Raw genomic sequence first — 12,699 nt, forward strand, 5'->3', positions numbered from 1 at the left:
TATCCTGAGAAAACAGAGAGAACCCCGACATGGAGACACTGTAAGTCATAAAAACCCCATCAAACTGCTTTACGGTAAGTTCTGGAAGAGTACTGCTACAACCCCGGCCATCATCAACCCTGGTCATCGTCTAGAAATGTTTTTAGAAATGGATTTGTTGATACTGGTGGAAAATACACCACTCGAGAATCTCCCATCCATCGAACATTCATCGTCACTCACATCCGGTTCTGCAAAACATTCAGTGACCTCTTGTACCCTATGGATGAAAACATTGTTATTCCAGAAGATTCAACAGCATTCAAGAAGGAAATGCTTCCTCTGAGCGTATCTGATCATTCTGAATTATTTGTATTCATCTTGTGCTTTCAGTGATTTGAGTGGACGTGGGTCATGTGAGAAAAATGTATCATTACCCTGAACCAAAACAAAGGCCACTGGTGGCGCCATATTATATTCAGGGGAGGGGCATGGGGGGGAGGACAACAGCAAAATGAGGGAGGGGGTGTCCTAAGAGGATTGTTTCTGCTAAGAGCACAAAACAAAAACAAACAAAAAAAAACACCATATTTTCTTAAACCACACAACAATTATTATGATTTGCATATATTCATGTAACTTTGGGAACTGGTAAAATTATATTTATTTTAAATATTTTTATGGGCACACTACCCCCCCCAGGCTCCCCATTGGCTCCATCACTAACAAATCCCCCAGTATCCACCAATATCACAAATGAGCACATGAGTCTATAAGCTTCATATAATATCTTTAACACCTACAAGGGTGTCGACTGTCATATCAATAAATTAGTGTCAGCATGGAAATAGAAAATATACATTTTACTTTATTGTTTTATTGTAGATGAGGTGGACAAAACAGGATCTGTCCAGATGTAATGGAAAAGTGCCTATATTGAATGAGAGGCTATAAATAATACATACAGTAAAGGTCATACACTGGATGTCTGCAAATTAAACCTATGACCCAAAAAGGACCACCAGTAAAACTGACAGCTCGACAGCCCTTAATATATATGCATGTACATGTATTGCAATGAAAGACCAATATAGCCATTTAGTTGAAAACAAAGAGGTGGTGATATAGTGGCGTTACAATCCATCGTTTACTTCATATCTGATACAGGCCAAATCAGTGGCAGAAACAGGGGTCTATATCATTAAGCCGGATTCCATGCTTACCCAGATAACTCTGAGGATAGGTTGTGGTAACAGGTGTTGTACTTTAAACTGCCCCCCTGCCACGGATTGCCCACTCTGACCTCATAGTTACAGTGAATAGTGAAAATTTGCTGACTTCTGATGACTTTTGGCATTTGGTTCGATGTCAGATCTTTTCCAGGTGTGACGGTGCAGAGGTTGAAGCTAATTGCCACATAGGCGTGAAAAGAAGACAGAATAGGGAAAATATTGAAGCAGAATGACATCAGCAAAGCATCAAACATGATGGATGGATGGATGGATGAATGGATGGATGGATGGATAACTTTCTTAATCCCCAGAGGAAAATTAAGTTGTCATAGCAGCCAGGTACATCTAAAGGTACATTATTCAAGTAAATTAATCGCTTCTCCTGACCGAAGGCGATTGTATTTGCACAAATGAGTGTTGTTGAAAAGAAAAGCATCACTGTTGCGTTTGAATTAAAATATTGCAATGGTGACATTTGTAACGTTTTACAGGAAGTTATTAATCTTAAAGCTTGATTATAACATACCATAACAAACAATTAATGTGAGTTTTTCTTAGTCGGCTTAAAGCAAGAAAAATGAAGTTACAACGAGCAATGGCATCTGATGCCAGTTGGAAGTGAAATGTCTTCTTTAAAAGGAGCGATTACATGAGGGGGGGGGCAAGCCAGGGCAGAGGGGCAGTGTAGAGCACAGGACTTGCTTTTCATTAGCACAACACTGGTTCGTCTCTTAGCGGGACACGTCACCATGGTAGTTCATGCTACTGAGCAAAACTGCTCCAAAGCAAGACCTGTATCACAAAGCTAGTTCAACAAAGTCATGCTTCGAAGATAAGTTCCAGCTTTACTCAACCAAATGTATACAGTCCAATATTAACGGTATCAAGAAGCTGAATAGCAGACTATCTATGGCCTTGTCCACACGACAAAGGCACACAATGTGACATTATAATCCAAAAACTCGATTTTCTCTGTATACTGAAAATGGAGTTTCTTAAAATCTTCACCCTGGATAGGATTTTACAAAAGCTCTGTTATCAGTGACGTTAAACACCATTTGCGTGTGGAGGAAGCTACGTTTTTAAAAATACCCATGTATGTGTGAACAAGGCCTATGTCAAGTGAGGTTTTCTTATTGAAACCCAGATTACTTCCTGAGTGCATGCACATAAAAGCCTGATGTGTGGAACGTTCAGCCGACCGCATGAGCATGGATCGCAGCAGGGCCACAATGCGGCGGAACAGAAAATTCTTAAGGTACAATATGAAGAATTCAATAGAACAGCGATGGTGAAGAGCAACACCGTGGCTACCATCAAAGCTAGAAAGGCACGCTGCAGCAGATCACTGACAGTGATAATGCATGCATACAGTATGACTGTCGTTAAGATAATTGTCTTAAGCCAAGTACATACTTGATGCTTTCCGCATATGCTTTCGTACACTTCACATCACATCCATATCACAGCATGGAAAGTACCCTATGGATGAACAGTCGTTCAGGCGGCTGGTTATGTTCATACTGTGGATGCAGATGGTTGCAGTCGGCACAAGCCTACTGCAACAATATTCCTCCAGATAAGCAGAAACCAGATGATGTCACCAAGTCTGAATGAAGTTTATGCAAAAGCAGGATGAGATACAGTTTATAACTGGAAGTTTCCAGTCTTCTCGGGTTTTTAAAACAAAAACGTAACTTTTTGTAAAACTAGTTGGACAATGAATATGTTTAATATTTGCCTCTGCTGGATCACGTTTCTCATTGACAGTATTATTTGATTCTTGTGATAAAACATTGTAGTATGGATGGGCCTCTATGAATAGACCTGCATGTCATTTGGGCTGTGTAATGCCCCAAGTACTTTTCAGAGAACAATGGCGGTTGTACTGCATGGACTACAATGGGAAACATTCTTGATATACCTTATGACAAAATAGTTCAAGGAAGAGGGATTTATGAAAGCCTTACTCGTCTGGAAGATGTCCTACAACATCTGAGTGTCTTCAGATTGATATTTAAACCATCTAAATGCCATCTTCTTAAAGAACAAGTCCTGTATCTTGGGCACCTTGTTAGCGGTGCAGGAATCAGCCCAAATCCAACCCTCATCAGTGATAGAACTGGCAACCTCCAAGCTCCAAACAGGAGCTCCAGACCTTTCTTGGACTGTGTAATTACTATCACAAATCTGTGCCAGATTTTGCAGAATTAGCTAGCCTCCTGGTTTCCCTACTGAAAAAAAACGACTTGCATTTTGTGGGTGAAAGACCAGCAACGTGCCTTTTCCCATCGCAAGGATAAACTTGTTTGTGCCCCAGTCCTTGCATATCCATTAGTTAAAGGTCAATACATTCTGGACACGGATACCTCGAATCACAGCATTGGAGCTGTATTATCCCAAAGAAGTGATCACGTATGATAGCAGCCACCTCACACTAACCCAGAAGAGGTACTATGTTACAAGATGTGAGTTCTTAGCCATTGTGCAGTACACTCAGCAGTTCCATCACTATCTTCTAGGCTAAAAGTTCCTTCTACACACAGACCACCGCAACAGTCTCACTTGGTTGTTTTGATTCAAACACCCTAAAGGACAGCTGGCTTGCTGGCTGGAGAAGCTAAGCCAGTATGACGTTGAAATCAAGCACAGACCAGGGAAATGATACTAATGCACAGTTAAGGTGGGATGAAGAAAACTGGGACAAATGCAACTGCTACCAGCAGGGAAAGAATTGACATACGTACCATGTTGAGGCTGGAGCTATTGCAGAAGGTCCATGATCCGTGGGAAAGATTGGAAGAAGATGTTGTGCCCCTGGCAGTAAGGTATATTAAAATGGGAGAAGGTGCATGTACCACACATGGGCAGGGATGAGCAGAAGACCAGCCAGGACATTCACAAGAGATCCCATCTGTAAACTAGTTAGAGCCATTCAGCAGTGAACAGTTAATACAGGAGAAGACATCAGATCCTGTCTTGTCAATTCTACACAGATGGACAGAAGCTGGGTCCCTTCCCACTAAGGAACGGGTGGCATTGGAGAGCCCAGCTGTGAGAATATATTGGCTGCGTTGGCCCCAAATAGAATTACGTGCAGGAGTGTTATACTTCCACTGGGAGAGACCTGGAGGTTTCGGCTCCTTGATCTGGGACAAGTGAAGTCGATCTAGAGGTGCGCCTACAAAAATTAGTGTATGACTTTGTGGCCCATTTTGGTGAAGCTCCCTCTTCAAGAATGTGTGCCAGCTCTTGCATGTCTCAAAAACATGAACGACCCCCTACCATCCTGCATCCAATGGTCAGGTTGAATGGTTCAACCATACACTGCTCCAGATGATTAGAAGTTATGTGGACTAGAGTCAGACAAACTGGGATGAACATTTACCTCTTCTGACGGCATTCTACTGGAGCTTGCCAAACATGCAGCAACTGGGTACACAATCAACAAGCTAATGCTTGGCAGAGAGGTGTATCAACCGCATGATATATAGACTAGTGTTGCTGAACTACAATCTAAACGCAAGGAAGTTTCAGAGTTTCTCCATGATCTGGAGGAGGGAATGAGGAAGGCCGACAACACTGCTAGGGAGCACCTATGAGCAACACAGCACAGGCAAAAGAAGCTGTATGATGTGAGGCCCCAGGAGAGAACTTTCAATATAGGAGACCTTGTCTATGTAAGGGATACCAACAAGCAGGAGGGGCAGAGTCCGAAGTTACAGTCACTCTGGAAAGGACCATGCGTAGTCTCTGCATGCTTTGTTCCAGTACCATATGAAGTCCAGAGATGTGACAGAGAAGAATTTTGCATCATGATCGCCTCAAGCTATACGAGATTGAGTTAATACCGAAATGAATCAGACGTCAAAGAAACCAGGTCCTACAACACCGTACATCTTCTTCAAAACAGCTTGGGACTCATCAACAAGTGGAACGCTCACAGGCCAGCAGTGACATGGTAGTTGGACAGAGGCAGCAGATGAGTCAAGCTGAATTGCAAGGAAAGAATTTGAAGAATGTGAAACACGGATAGACAGGGAACAGAGGACATGTACCTGGGATTGATGAAGACGAGGACAGTACTACAAGAGTGAGAAATGAAACACTGAGAACATGAAGAGGGTGGGAAGTTCACAAACCAACAAGATACAACAATTAGTAGTCAGAAATATGCACTGTGTATGGTTAAATTACTTCTAGAGTTTGAGAAAAACCTTATGAACCTTTAAATGGCATTGTTAGTAAATCTTTGACTATTATTTTGATAAATGTTTTGCTACTTGTACTGAAGGGATTCTGTAGTCATGTGGGGAGTAGTGTAGTATGGATGGGGTTGAGTTGCACTTTAAGTTTCTTCTTTACCCTTTTACCCCTCCTATATTCTATATGTGTATTAGTTAGTAACAAAGTATTAGTTGTCAGTGGGACTGCTTTTCTCATGAGTGATGATTGTTCTGACTTCCTGTATTATTCTGAAGAACCGCAGTAAACAAAGATTCCGGCATCTTGTCGTGTTATTTATTAAACCCATGCATGCGAACCCGATGATCAACTAACATGACAATATGATTTTGGGTAGAAATCATTAATAACTACGTTACTGTATAAGTGGAATATACGGAGCCCCTAACAGGTCAGGATGGCAAAATATTTTTTTTTATAGTTTTGCGATCCCACTACAGTTGTCTGCTTGTTATTTGCTGCAACGTGATGGGAAGGATCAATCTAAGTGATACACAGTAAAGTTATTATTAGTAACAGAAAACTATCGGAGGTGGCATGGTGGTGCAGTGGTTAGCACTGTTGCCTCACACTGCTGGGACCCGGGTTCGAGTCTCCGCCTGGGTTACATTTGTGTGGAGCTTGCATGTTCTCCCCATATCATCATGGGGTTTCCTCCGGGTACTCTGGTTTCCCCCCACAGTCCAAAAACATGCTGAGGCTAATTGGACTTGCTAAATTGCCCGTAGGTGTGCATGTGTGAGTGTACCCTGCGATGGGCTGGCCCCCCATCCTGGGTTGTTCCCTGCCTCGTGCCCATTGCTTCTGGGATAGGCTTCCGGGATACACAGTAGGATAAGTGGTTTGGAAAATGGAGGGATGGATGGAAAACTATTGTGAGGGAACATGAAAGTATATAAAAATATTTTAAACATTTCTCAACCTGACTTCTTCGGGGCTCTGTAGTAATATATCATTAATCTTGAAGAAATATAGATGTGAAAAGGTTTCCAGAGCTGCCATCTACTGGATATACCTAGTCAATTATCTTGCTCATGCGCAGTCGACCTGCAAGGTTTCCCCATGACATAAAAATTTAGACTACGCGCTCACCGACCGCTGCCGTCCCCTGATGACGATTTTTACGTCCTCTCGTCCGCAACTGAAAGCGCACGCAGTGAAGTGAGTTGCTATAATTCCAAACCGTGTGCTTTGTGGTTTTCGTAATTTTTCTTAGTCTTTTATGTATATTTATAGCCCCATTTTAAATATTCAGTGTTAAGTAAACTTATTAACCTTCAAAACCAGTTAATTTTACTTTATCCATCACATACATACACGCGCACAGACACACACACAAATATAGCGTTAGTATGTAGCCCGAAAAGGCGACGAAAGTGCTGACATATTTTAAGAGAGAGAGAGAGAGAGAGAGATCCATATTAATTAATTACGTGTGGAAAGGGGAGAATAAAATGACTAAATACTATAAAACTAATTGAGATTAGCATGTTCAGTAACAGTGTTCACCACCTGATTTTCAGATTATGTATTTCTTTATTACTTTATTAGTAATTGCATTGTGTCCATCCACCACCATTTGCTAAGAGCAAATATTAATTACAATTCCCCCGCAAAGAAATTTTACCTGCAATTTCAAAGCATAATTATGCACTACGTTTCCCATGATGCAGTTCCTCTAAAATACATGCGCAGAAATCTTGACTAACCATATAAATCGTAGTCGCCTGCGCTCGCCCCTTCTTTTCTCTTCGTCGGTCATTGTATGCTGGGTTGAGTATGGTGAGTACGCGTACTTGGTTTTTTTTGTTTGCTTTTAATAAACATATCCAGTTTTAGTTGCATAGAATCTAGCACGCTATTTCCCTTATTTAGATGTTAAGAGGATTTAGTTTTAACTTAGAAATGTGGAAATGGAAATCGGTGCTTTTTTATTCAAACAAGGAGCCTGACCACGTGTTGGATCCATGCGACCCCCCCCCCCCCCAAAAAAAATTAATAAATGTGCATTTCACGGAACGTTTTTATCTGGTTTTAGGGAAGTTTTTTCATCTGTGCGTTATACTGTTTCGTTCCTTCCGTACATGTTATTTTCTATATGCAGATCATATGGATACCTATGTAAATATAACACGATGTTCCAAATTTCTTCGTTAGGGATGCTTAAAGAGCTGCGCTATTAAAAGGACCAGAAGAACTGAAGATTTCTTGAATTTTAAGGTGAGTCTGCAATATTGTCAGTAATCCTGATTTTTATTGCTATCTATGATGACTGAATTTTTTCCCCGGCAGATCGTCCCTGGTGACTTTTTATAAATTAAGCCAATTTTGTCTGATAAGATGGCAAAACTTGAACAAGAACTGTTACCACATCTTGTCTCTCTGTCTAAGACTGCTGTGCTGTTTTACAGAAATGCCAGGTAGATGACATATTGGAGAGTTTGGCATTAAGTCTGACAGATTACTACAAAACAGTGCAATGGCTTTTCAGGTAAGTGTAATCCTGAATGGAAGATATAAGAACCACATGACTAACTGGTGTTGATGATGACTGATTTTTTCCCCGGCAGATCGACCCTGTTGACTGCCTGTGTATTTTAAGCCAAACTTCTCTGATTCACCAGCTTAAATTACAAATGGTGACTCCTAGTAGATTGCAGAAATAAGTAGTATGTCCTCCTACAGGGGTGGTGAATAGCTTGGCCAAAGCAGATGGGTGACCCATGAAAGCAGAGAGTTAAGTAAGTATGGAGAGAGTTTGCAAAACTGTTGCCGGTGGGTGGGAATTCTACATGAATGTGGACTGTGAAGTTCGAAAGTGTCTAGAATGCATCGAATACAACTTTGATCAGCTGGCTGGAGTGAGATTTTCAATTGAAGACAAATCTGCACACACATGCCCTCACTTTTACATGTGCATAAGTTTAATTACCTTGTATATAGTCTGCAGAGTTTTTAAACTACCCCAAAGCTCGTTAAAAGTATCCATGTTGGTATTTAAAGTGGGTGCTAGCAGCTCGATCATACGCAGTGTGTCCAGAGCTGTATGTACATCACTGCGCGGCCATACATCTGTAGTGCAGCAGGCATTTGTCTACGGAGGCACGAGGTGCACGGTGACGTCAAACGCGTCGTTCACGTGGACGTGTTCACTAGTACGCTTGTGGAGATGTATGGACCAGCCTTATCCCACACCTCCCCAGAAATGTTGCGGCGACACAGTGGCATAACCCTTACTCCTAAGCAAATGTTTTGTTTCCAGCTGGGGGGGGTGTGCTGCAAGTTGTTTAGCATCTTGCTAGCCTGCCGTTTTTCCCGTGGTAGCACTTCAGGCTAGGACTGCATGATATTGGCAAATTTGATATCGTGATATTTAGCTTTTTTTGAAAGATATCGTGGCATTTATACAGCAAGAGTTGAAAGTAGATTTCTCGATTCTCAATTTATCGGATTCCATGGCATCTTAATGTCAGCCGACCATGGACAAGGGTGAGATCAGAACAGAAGTTCACACTCCTGTGCCTAAACAGTGGTCACTGCTTTTACGACGCACTGTTTCTAAAACAATACTATTTATGCCAGTTTTATTTGAAATATGATGGTTGAGTTATTTCATTAAAGTTGTATTTCCATTGTATGAAGGAAGGGTTAATACTCAATTGTTGTACAAACCTACCAGTCTGGCAACGTCTTTGCTTTTGAAGGTATTAGAGACTGCAGTATTTGGGATAAGTTTTCCTGTTCCTCTTCATCTTTTGGTGTTGATGATGACTGACTTTTTTCCCCAGCAGATCGACCCTGTTGACTGCCAGTATTTTTAAGCCAAATCTGTCTGATTCACCAAAAGTGGAATTGAATGCCCAACACCCCTTTTATTTCTTGAAAGACTAATACACATTATGTTGTAGGGAGCTGTTATGCTGATCTAAAGAGAATGGAGTGCTGAGACCACACGTGAGTAGGATGAGTTTAATGCCAAAGCAAATGTATAAGAAATAAATTATTTGCCATGAATTAAGTGTATGATATTGAATGAAATGTGTGACCATGCCCCAGTCAGTGAAAGTGTGTTCCCTACCACAAGACCTCAGAGGGTTAAAGTGTGTGTGTGTGTGTGTGTGTGTGTGTGTGTATGTATATATGTATGTGTATGTATATATGTATATATATATATATATGTGTATATATATATATATATATATATATATATATATATATATATATCTTCACTTGATACATTTGTGTTCATTACCATTTTTGTTTGAGACAACTAGCCAACTCTTCCATATAGTGTTTGCAAAGCTTTAAGGCTACAATGTAATGTGATGTAAACATAGGGCAAAAGCCCATTACTATGAGCCAAAGTTCAGTATGTCTTGATATAATTTTTATTTTTAAACTATTGGTCTGTTATCAGGTCAGTAAGGTTAAGCTGCTGCTTGGTGTGTGTGTGGCATTGTGATGTGTACAGCTTCTGCTGTTTTCCTAGTCATTAAGTTATACCTGATAACTCCCCCGCCCCCCCAATAGTACATAACTAATACACAGCCAAATATATTAGAATCACATATGACATGCAGTATTTGTGATGTTTAATAAAGGAGTTTATTTTGAAGTTCATGGTGTTTGTGTGTGCTTTGTGCTTACGGCGTTGGGCACGAGTGAAGCAGGAAACACAGCTGGATGATCCTGCAACGTTATTTTTAGAGATTTGGGCTCTGATATGACTTTGGGCAGAGCGACTACTTTACCTCCCACATTGCCCTTGCCTAAAATGAACGTGACTTCACGATTTCAATCGAACTGCAACTTGCACACAACTAGAGAAGTCGCCGGTTCTTAAATATACATGATGGAAGGGAACCTTTGGTGCCTAAATTAATCCCCCGTACCAAGGCATCACTACTGCAGTAAGTTCCTTCTGAGAACAGCAAAACTCCCTCTGCTATGAAAGACCAGGGCACTGATATGTGACCCAGCTCATGGCAGTAAAAACATTCTCTGGAACCTTCTGCTCATTTAAATAACCATCCAGTCCAGCAGGCAATTTTTAAACTCCTCCAACAGTATTACCTCCTTGAGCTGATCAAAGTCAGAGATACCACTTGCGGCACTTGTGAGAGGACTTGCACAACAGTCTCACAAGTGAATTCTAAATGAGTGAAAAGCAGATTTATGAAGCTCACGAAAGGCCTCGGGCACCAGTTCATATGCTCTTAACACAGTGGCTTTCACAGCGTCATACTCCATGCTCTGTTCAAGGGACAAAGTGGAGCTGATGGCATCACGGTCCCTGTGAGATCTGTGCCCTGGTGAGGCATCACCGGTTTCCACCGCTGCAGGTGTCGGGGATGACCCGGATGCATTGTGGGAACCCCACGGTTCGGGTAGGAGCCCCAAGCAGAATTAGACTGTAGAACATCAAACTCCTAATGAATCAATAGCGTGTCTTTGAGGGGACTGATGCCGCGTTACCAATCACATGATTCTCTGAGAATGATACAAGCCTTCGATCAGGGCTTTATCTGAAACTGGCCTTCATATTTGATACATAGTTGGGATTGCAAAAGCCAATGCTCCAATTATCAAGAAACGCTGTAGTATTTTTAGTATTTTTGTGGCTTGGCTCTTGAATGACCTCCTCAGTGTGGCCTTGTCTGAGTGGGGAAAAGGGAAAGCATTTTGTAAATGCTAAAATCACACTCCACTGAAAGGCTACCAGCTATCACTGTGCCTCAGCAGCTATTAATCGCCATGGAGTTTGCCACGCTGCTATTGGACTAACAGCATACGGTGCATTCAGAAAGTATTCAGACATCCACATTTTATGTTGCAGCCTGACACTATGATCATTTACCTAGATTTTTACCTAAGCAATGTACCTTCAATGCAACAAAATGACAATGTGAAAACAGAAGTTTATTTTGGTTATTTTTAGTTGTTTTGCAAACTTATTCAAATAAAAAAAAAAACAACCATCGTAGTAACATAAATATCGTATTCAGACCCTTTCCTATCACATTTTACATTTATTTCGGGTGCATCCAAGTTTTGCATCATGGGGGGCATTTGCCTCAATTCTAAGCATCATGTCCAATCACCCGTGTAGCTCCATCCCACTGGCGAAGCTGAACTTGAAGACCTATGAAGAGTCTGTTTCTCAAACTACACACTCTAATATATTTATCTTCTCCCTCAGTTGTGCACCAGGGCCTCCCTCTCCTCGTTCTATTGTGGTTAGAGCCAGCTTGCACTGCTCTGTGACTAGTAAACAGCATTGTACAAGATCTCCAGTTTCCTGGCAATTTTCTTGCACGGAATTGCCTTCATTTCTCAGAACAAGAATAGACTGATGAGTTTCAGAAGAAAGTTCTTTGATTTTCACCATTTTGAACTTGTAATCAAACCCACAATTGCTGATGCTCCAGATCCTCAGGTAGTCCAAAGAAGACCGGTTTCATTGCTTCTTTAATCAGCAAAACAATTTTCATCTGTGCTGACATAATTGCAAAAGGGTTTCTAATGATCAGTTAACCTTTTAAAATGATAGCCTTGTGTTCCAGTGGAATGTTGGTTAATTGTTGCTGATATTGGGCCTCTGTACACCTATGTAGATATTCCGTTAAAAACAGCTATGATTTATAACATTGATAATGTCTACACAGTATTTCTGATCAATCCGATGTTATTTTGATGGTCAAAAAAAACTAAAAGAAATTTTAAGTGACCCCAAACTTTTTCAACGGTAGTGTATGCACTAAAACATAAAATTTATGTGAAGCAATGAGAAATGATGTTTTGCTGTGCAGAAGTAACATTACGGTGTGGGGATTATACTAGCTGTTGTACAAATGTTAATTGTCATTTGGAATTTAAAAAATAATAATAGAGTGGTTTAAATTTTTTCCCCAGCTGTATGCCAATGTGATGTTTGTGTTTTATTTTTAATAAATTTGAAAAAATGCCTAAAATCCTGTTTTTGCTTCGTCACTATTGACTGCTTCAGCCATTTACGATTCTCTACTGCTTTCTGCCTTTATTTCTCAGCTCTATTGAATATCTGAGCATGGTGATGGAAATGCACAGACACACACCTGACACAGGGAAATCTTCTCCATCCCATAGACAGTCTGCCAGGGGTGGCTTTGTCATACTGGGGGGGGGGGGGGATTTCCCAGACTGTGCCCAGGAAGTATGTAATATATTGAGGCCAGGCCCAGTTTGATAACAGGGTGCAAAGTAA

General features: G+C 41.0%; 2 long non-coding RNA genes and 3 other non-coding genes across 5 annotated transcripts; all 5 read left to right on the plus strand.

Annotated features, from left to right (window-relative positions):
- The first annotated feature begins 6,623 nt into the window (after positions 1 to 6,623).
- On the plus strand, positions 6,624 to 9,470 carry LOC125747015 (uncharacterized). Its single transcript, XR_007399132.1, has 5 exons — positions 6,624 to 7,238; positions 7,614 to 7,676; positions 7,868 to 7,947; positions 8,142 to 8,197; positions 9,365 to 9,470. It is a non-coding gene; the product is annotated as an uncharacterized LOC125747015 (long non-coding RNA).
- LOC125748211 (small nucleolar SNORD12/SNORD106) lies at positions 7,715 to 7,801 on the plus strand. The gene has a single exon (XR_007399491.1). It is a non-coding gene; the product is annotated as a small nucleolar SNORD12/SNORD106 (small nucleolar RNA).
- On the plus strand, positions 7,991 to 8,081 carry LOC125748212 (small nucleolar SNORD12/SNORD106). The gene has a single exon (XR_007399492.1). It is a non-coding gene; the product is annotated as a small nucleolar SNORD12/SNORD106 (small nucleolar RNA).
- LOC125748210 (small nucleolar SNORD12/SNORD106) lies at positions 9,211 to 9,301 on the plus strand. Its single transcript, XR_007399490.1, has one exon. It is a non-coding gene; the product is annotated as a small nucleolar SNORD12/SNORD106 (small nucleolar RNA).
- A 201-nt stretch (positions 9,471 to 9,671) lies between the features above and the next one.
- On the plus strand, positions 9,672 to 12,427 carry LOC125747016 (uncharacterized). Its single transcript, XR_007399133.1, has 2 exons — positions 9,672 to 10,843; positions 11,656 to 12,427. It is a non-coding gene; the product is annotated as an uncharacterized LOC125747016 (long non-coding RNA).
- The last annotated feature ends 272 nt before the right edge of the window (positions 12,428 to 12,699 follow it).

This window comes from Brienomyrus brachyistius, chromosome 8, assembly GCF_023856365.1.
Source record: "Brienomyrus brachyistius isolate T26 chromosome 8, BBRACH_0.4, whole genome shotgun sequence".
Classification (NCBI taxonomy): Eukaryota; Metazoa; Chordata; class Actinopteri; order Osteoglossiformes; family Mormyridae; genus Brienomyrus; species Brienomyrus brachyistius.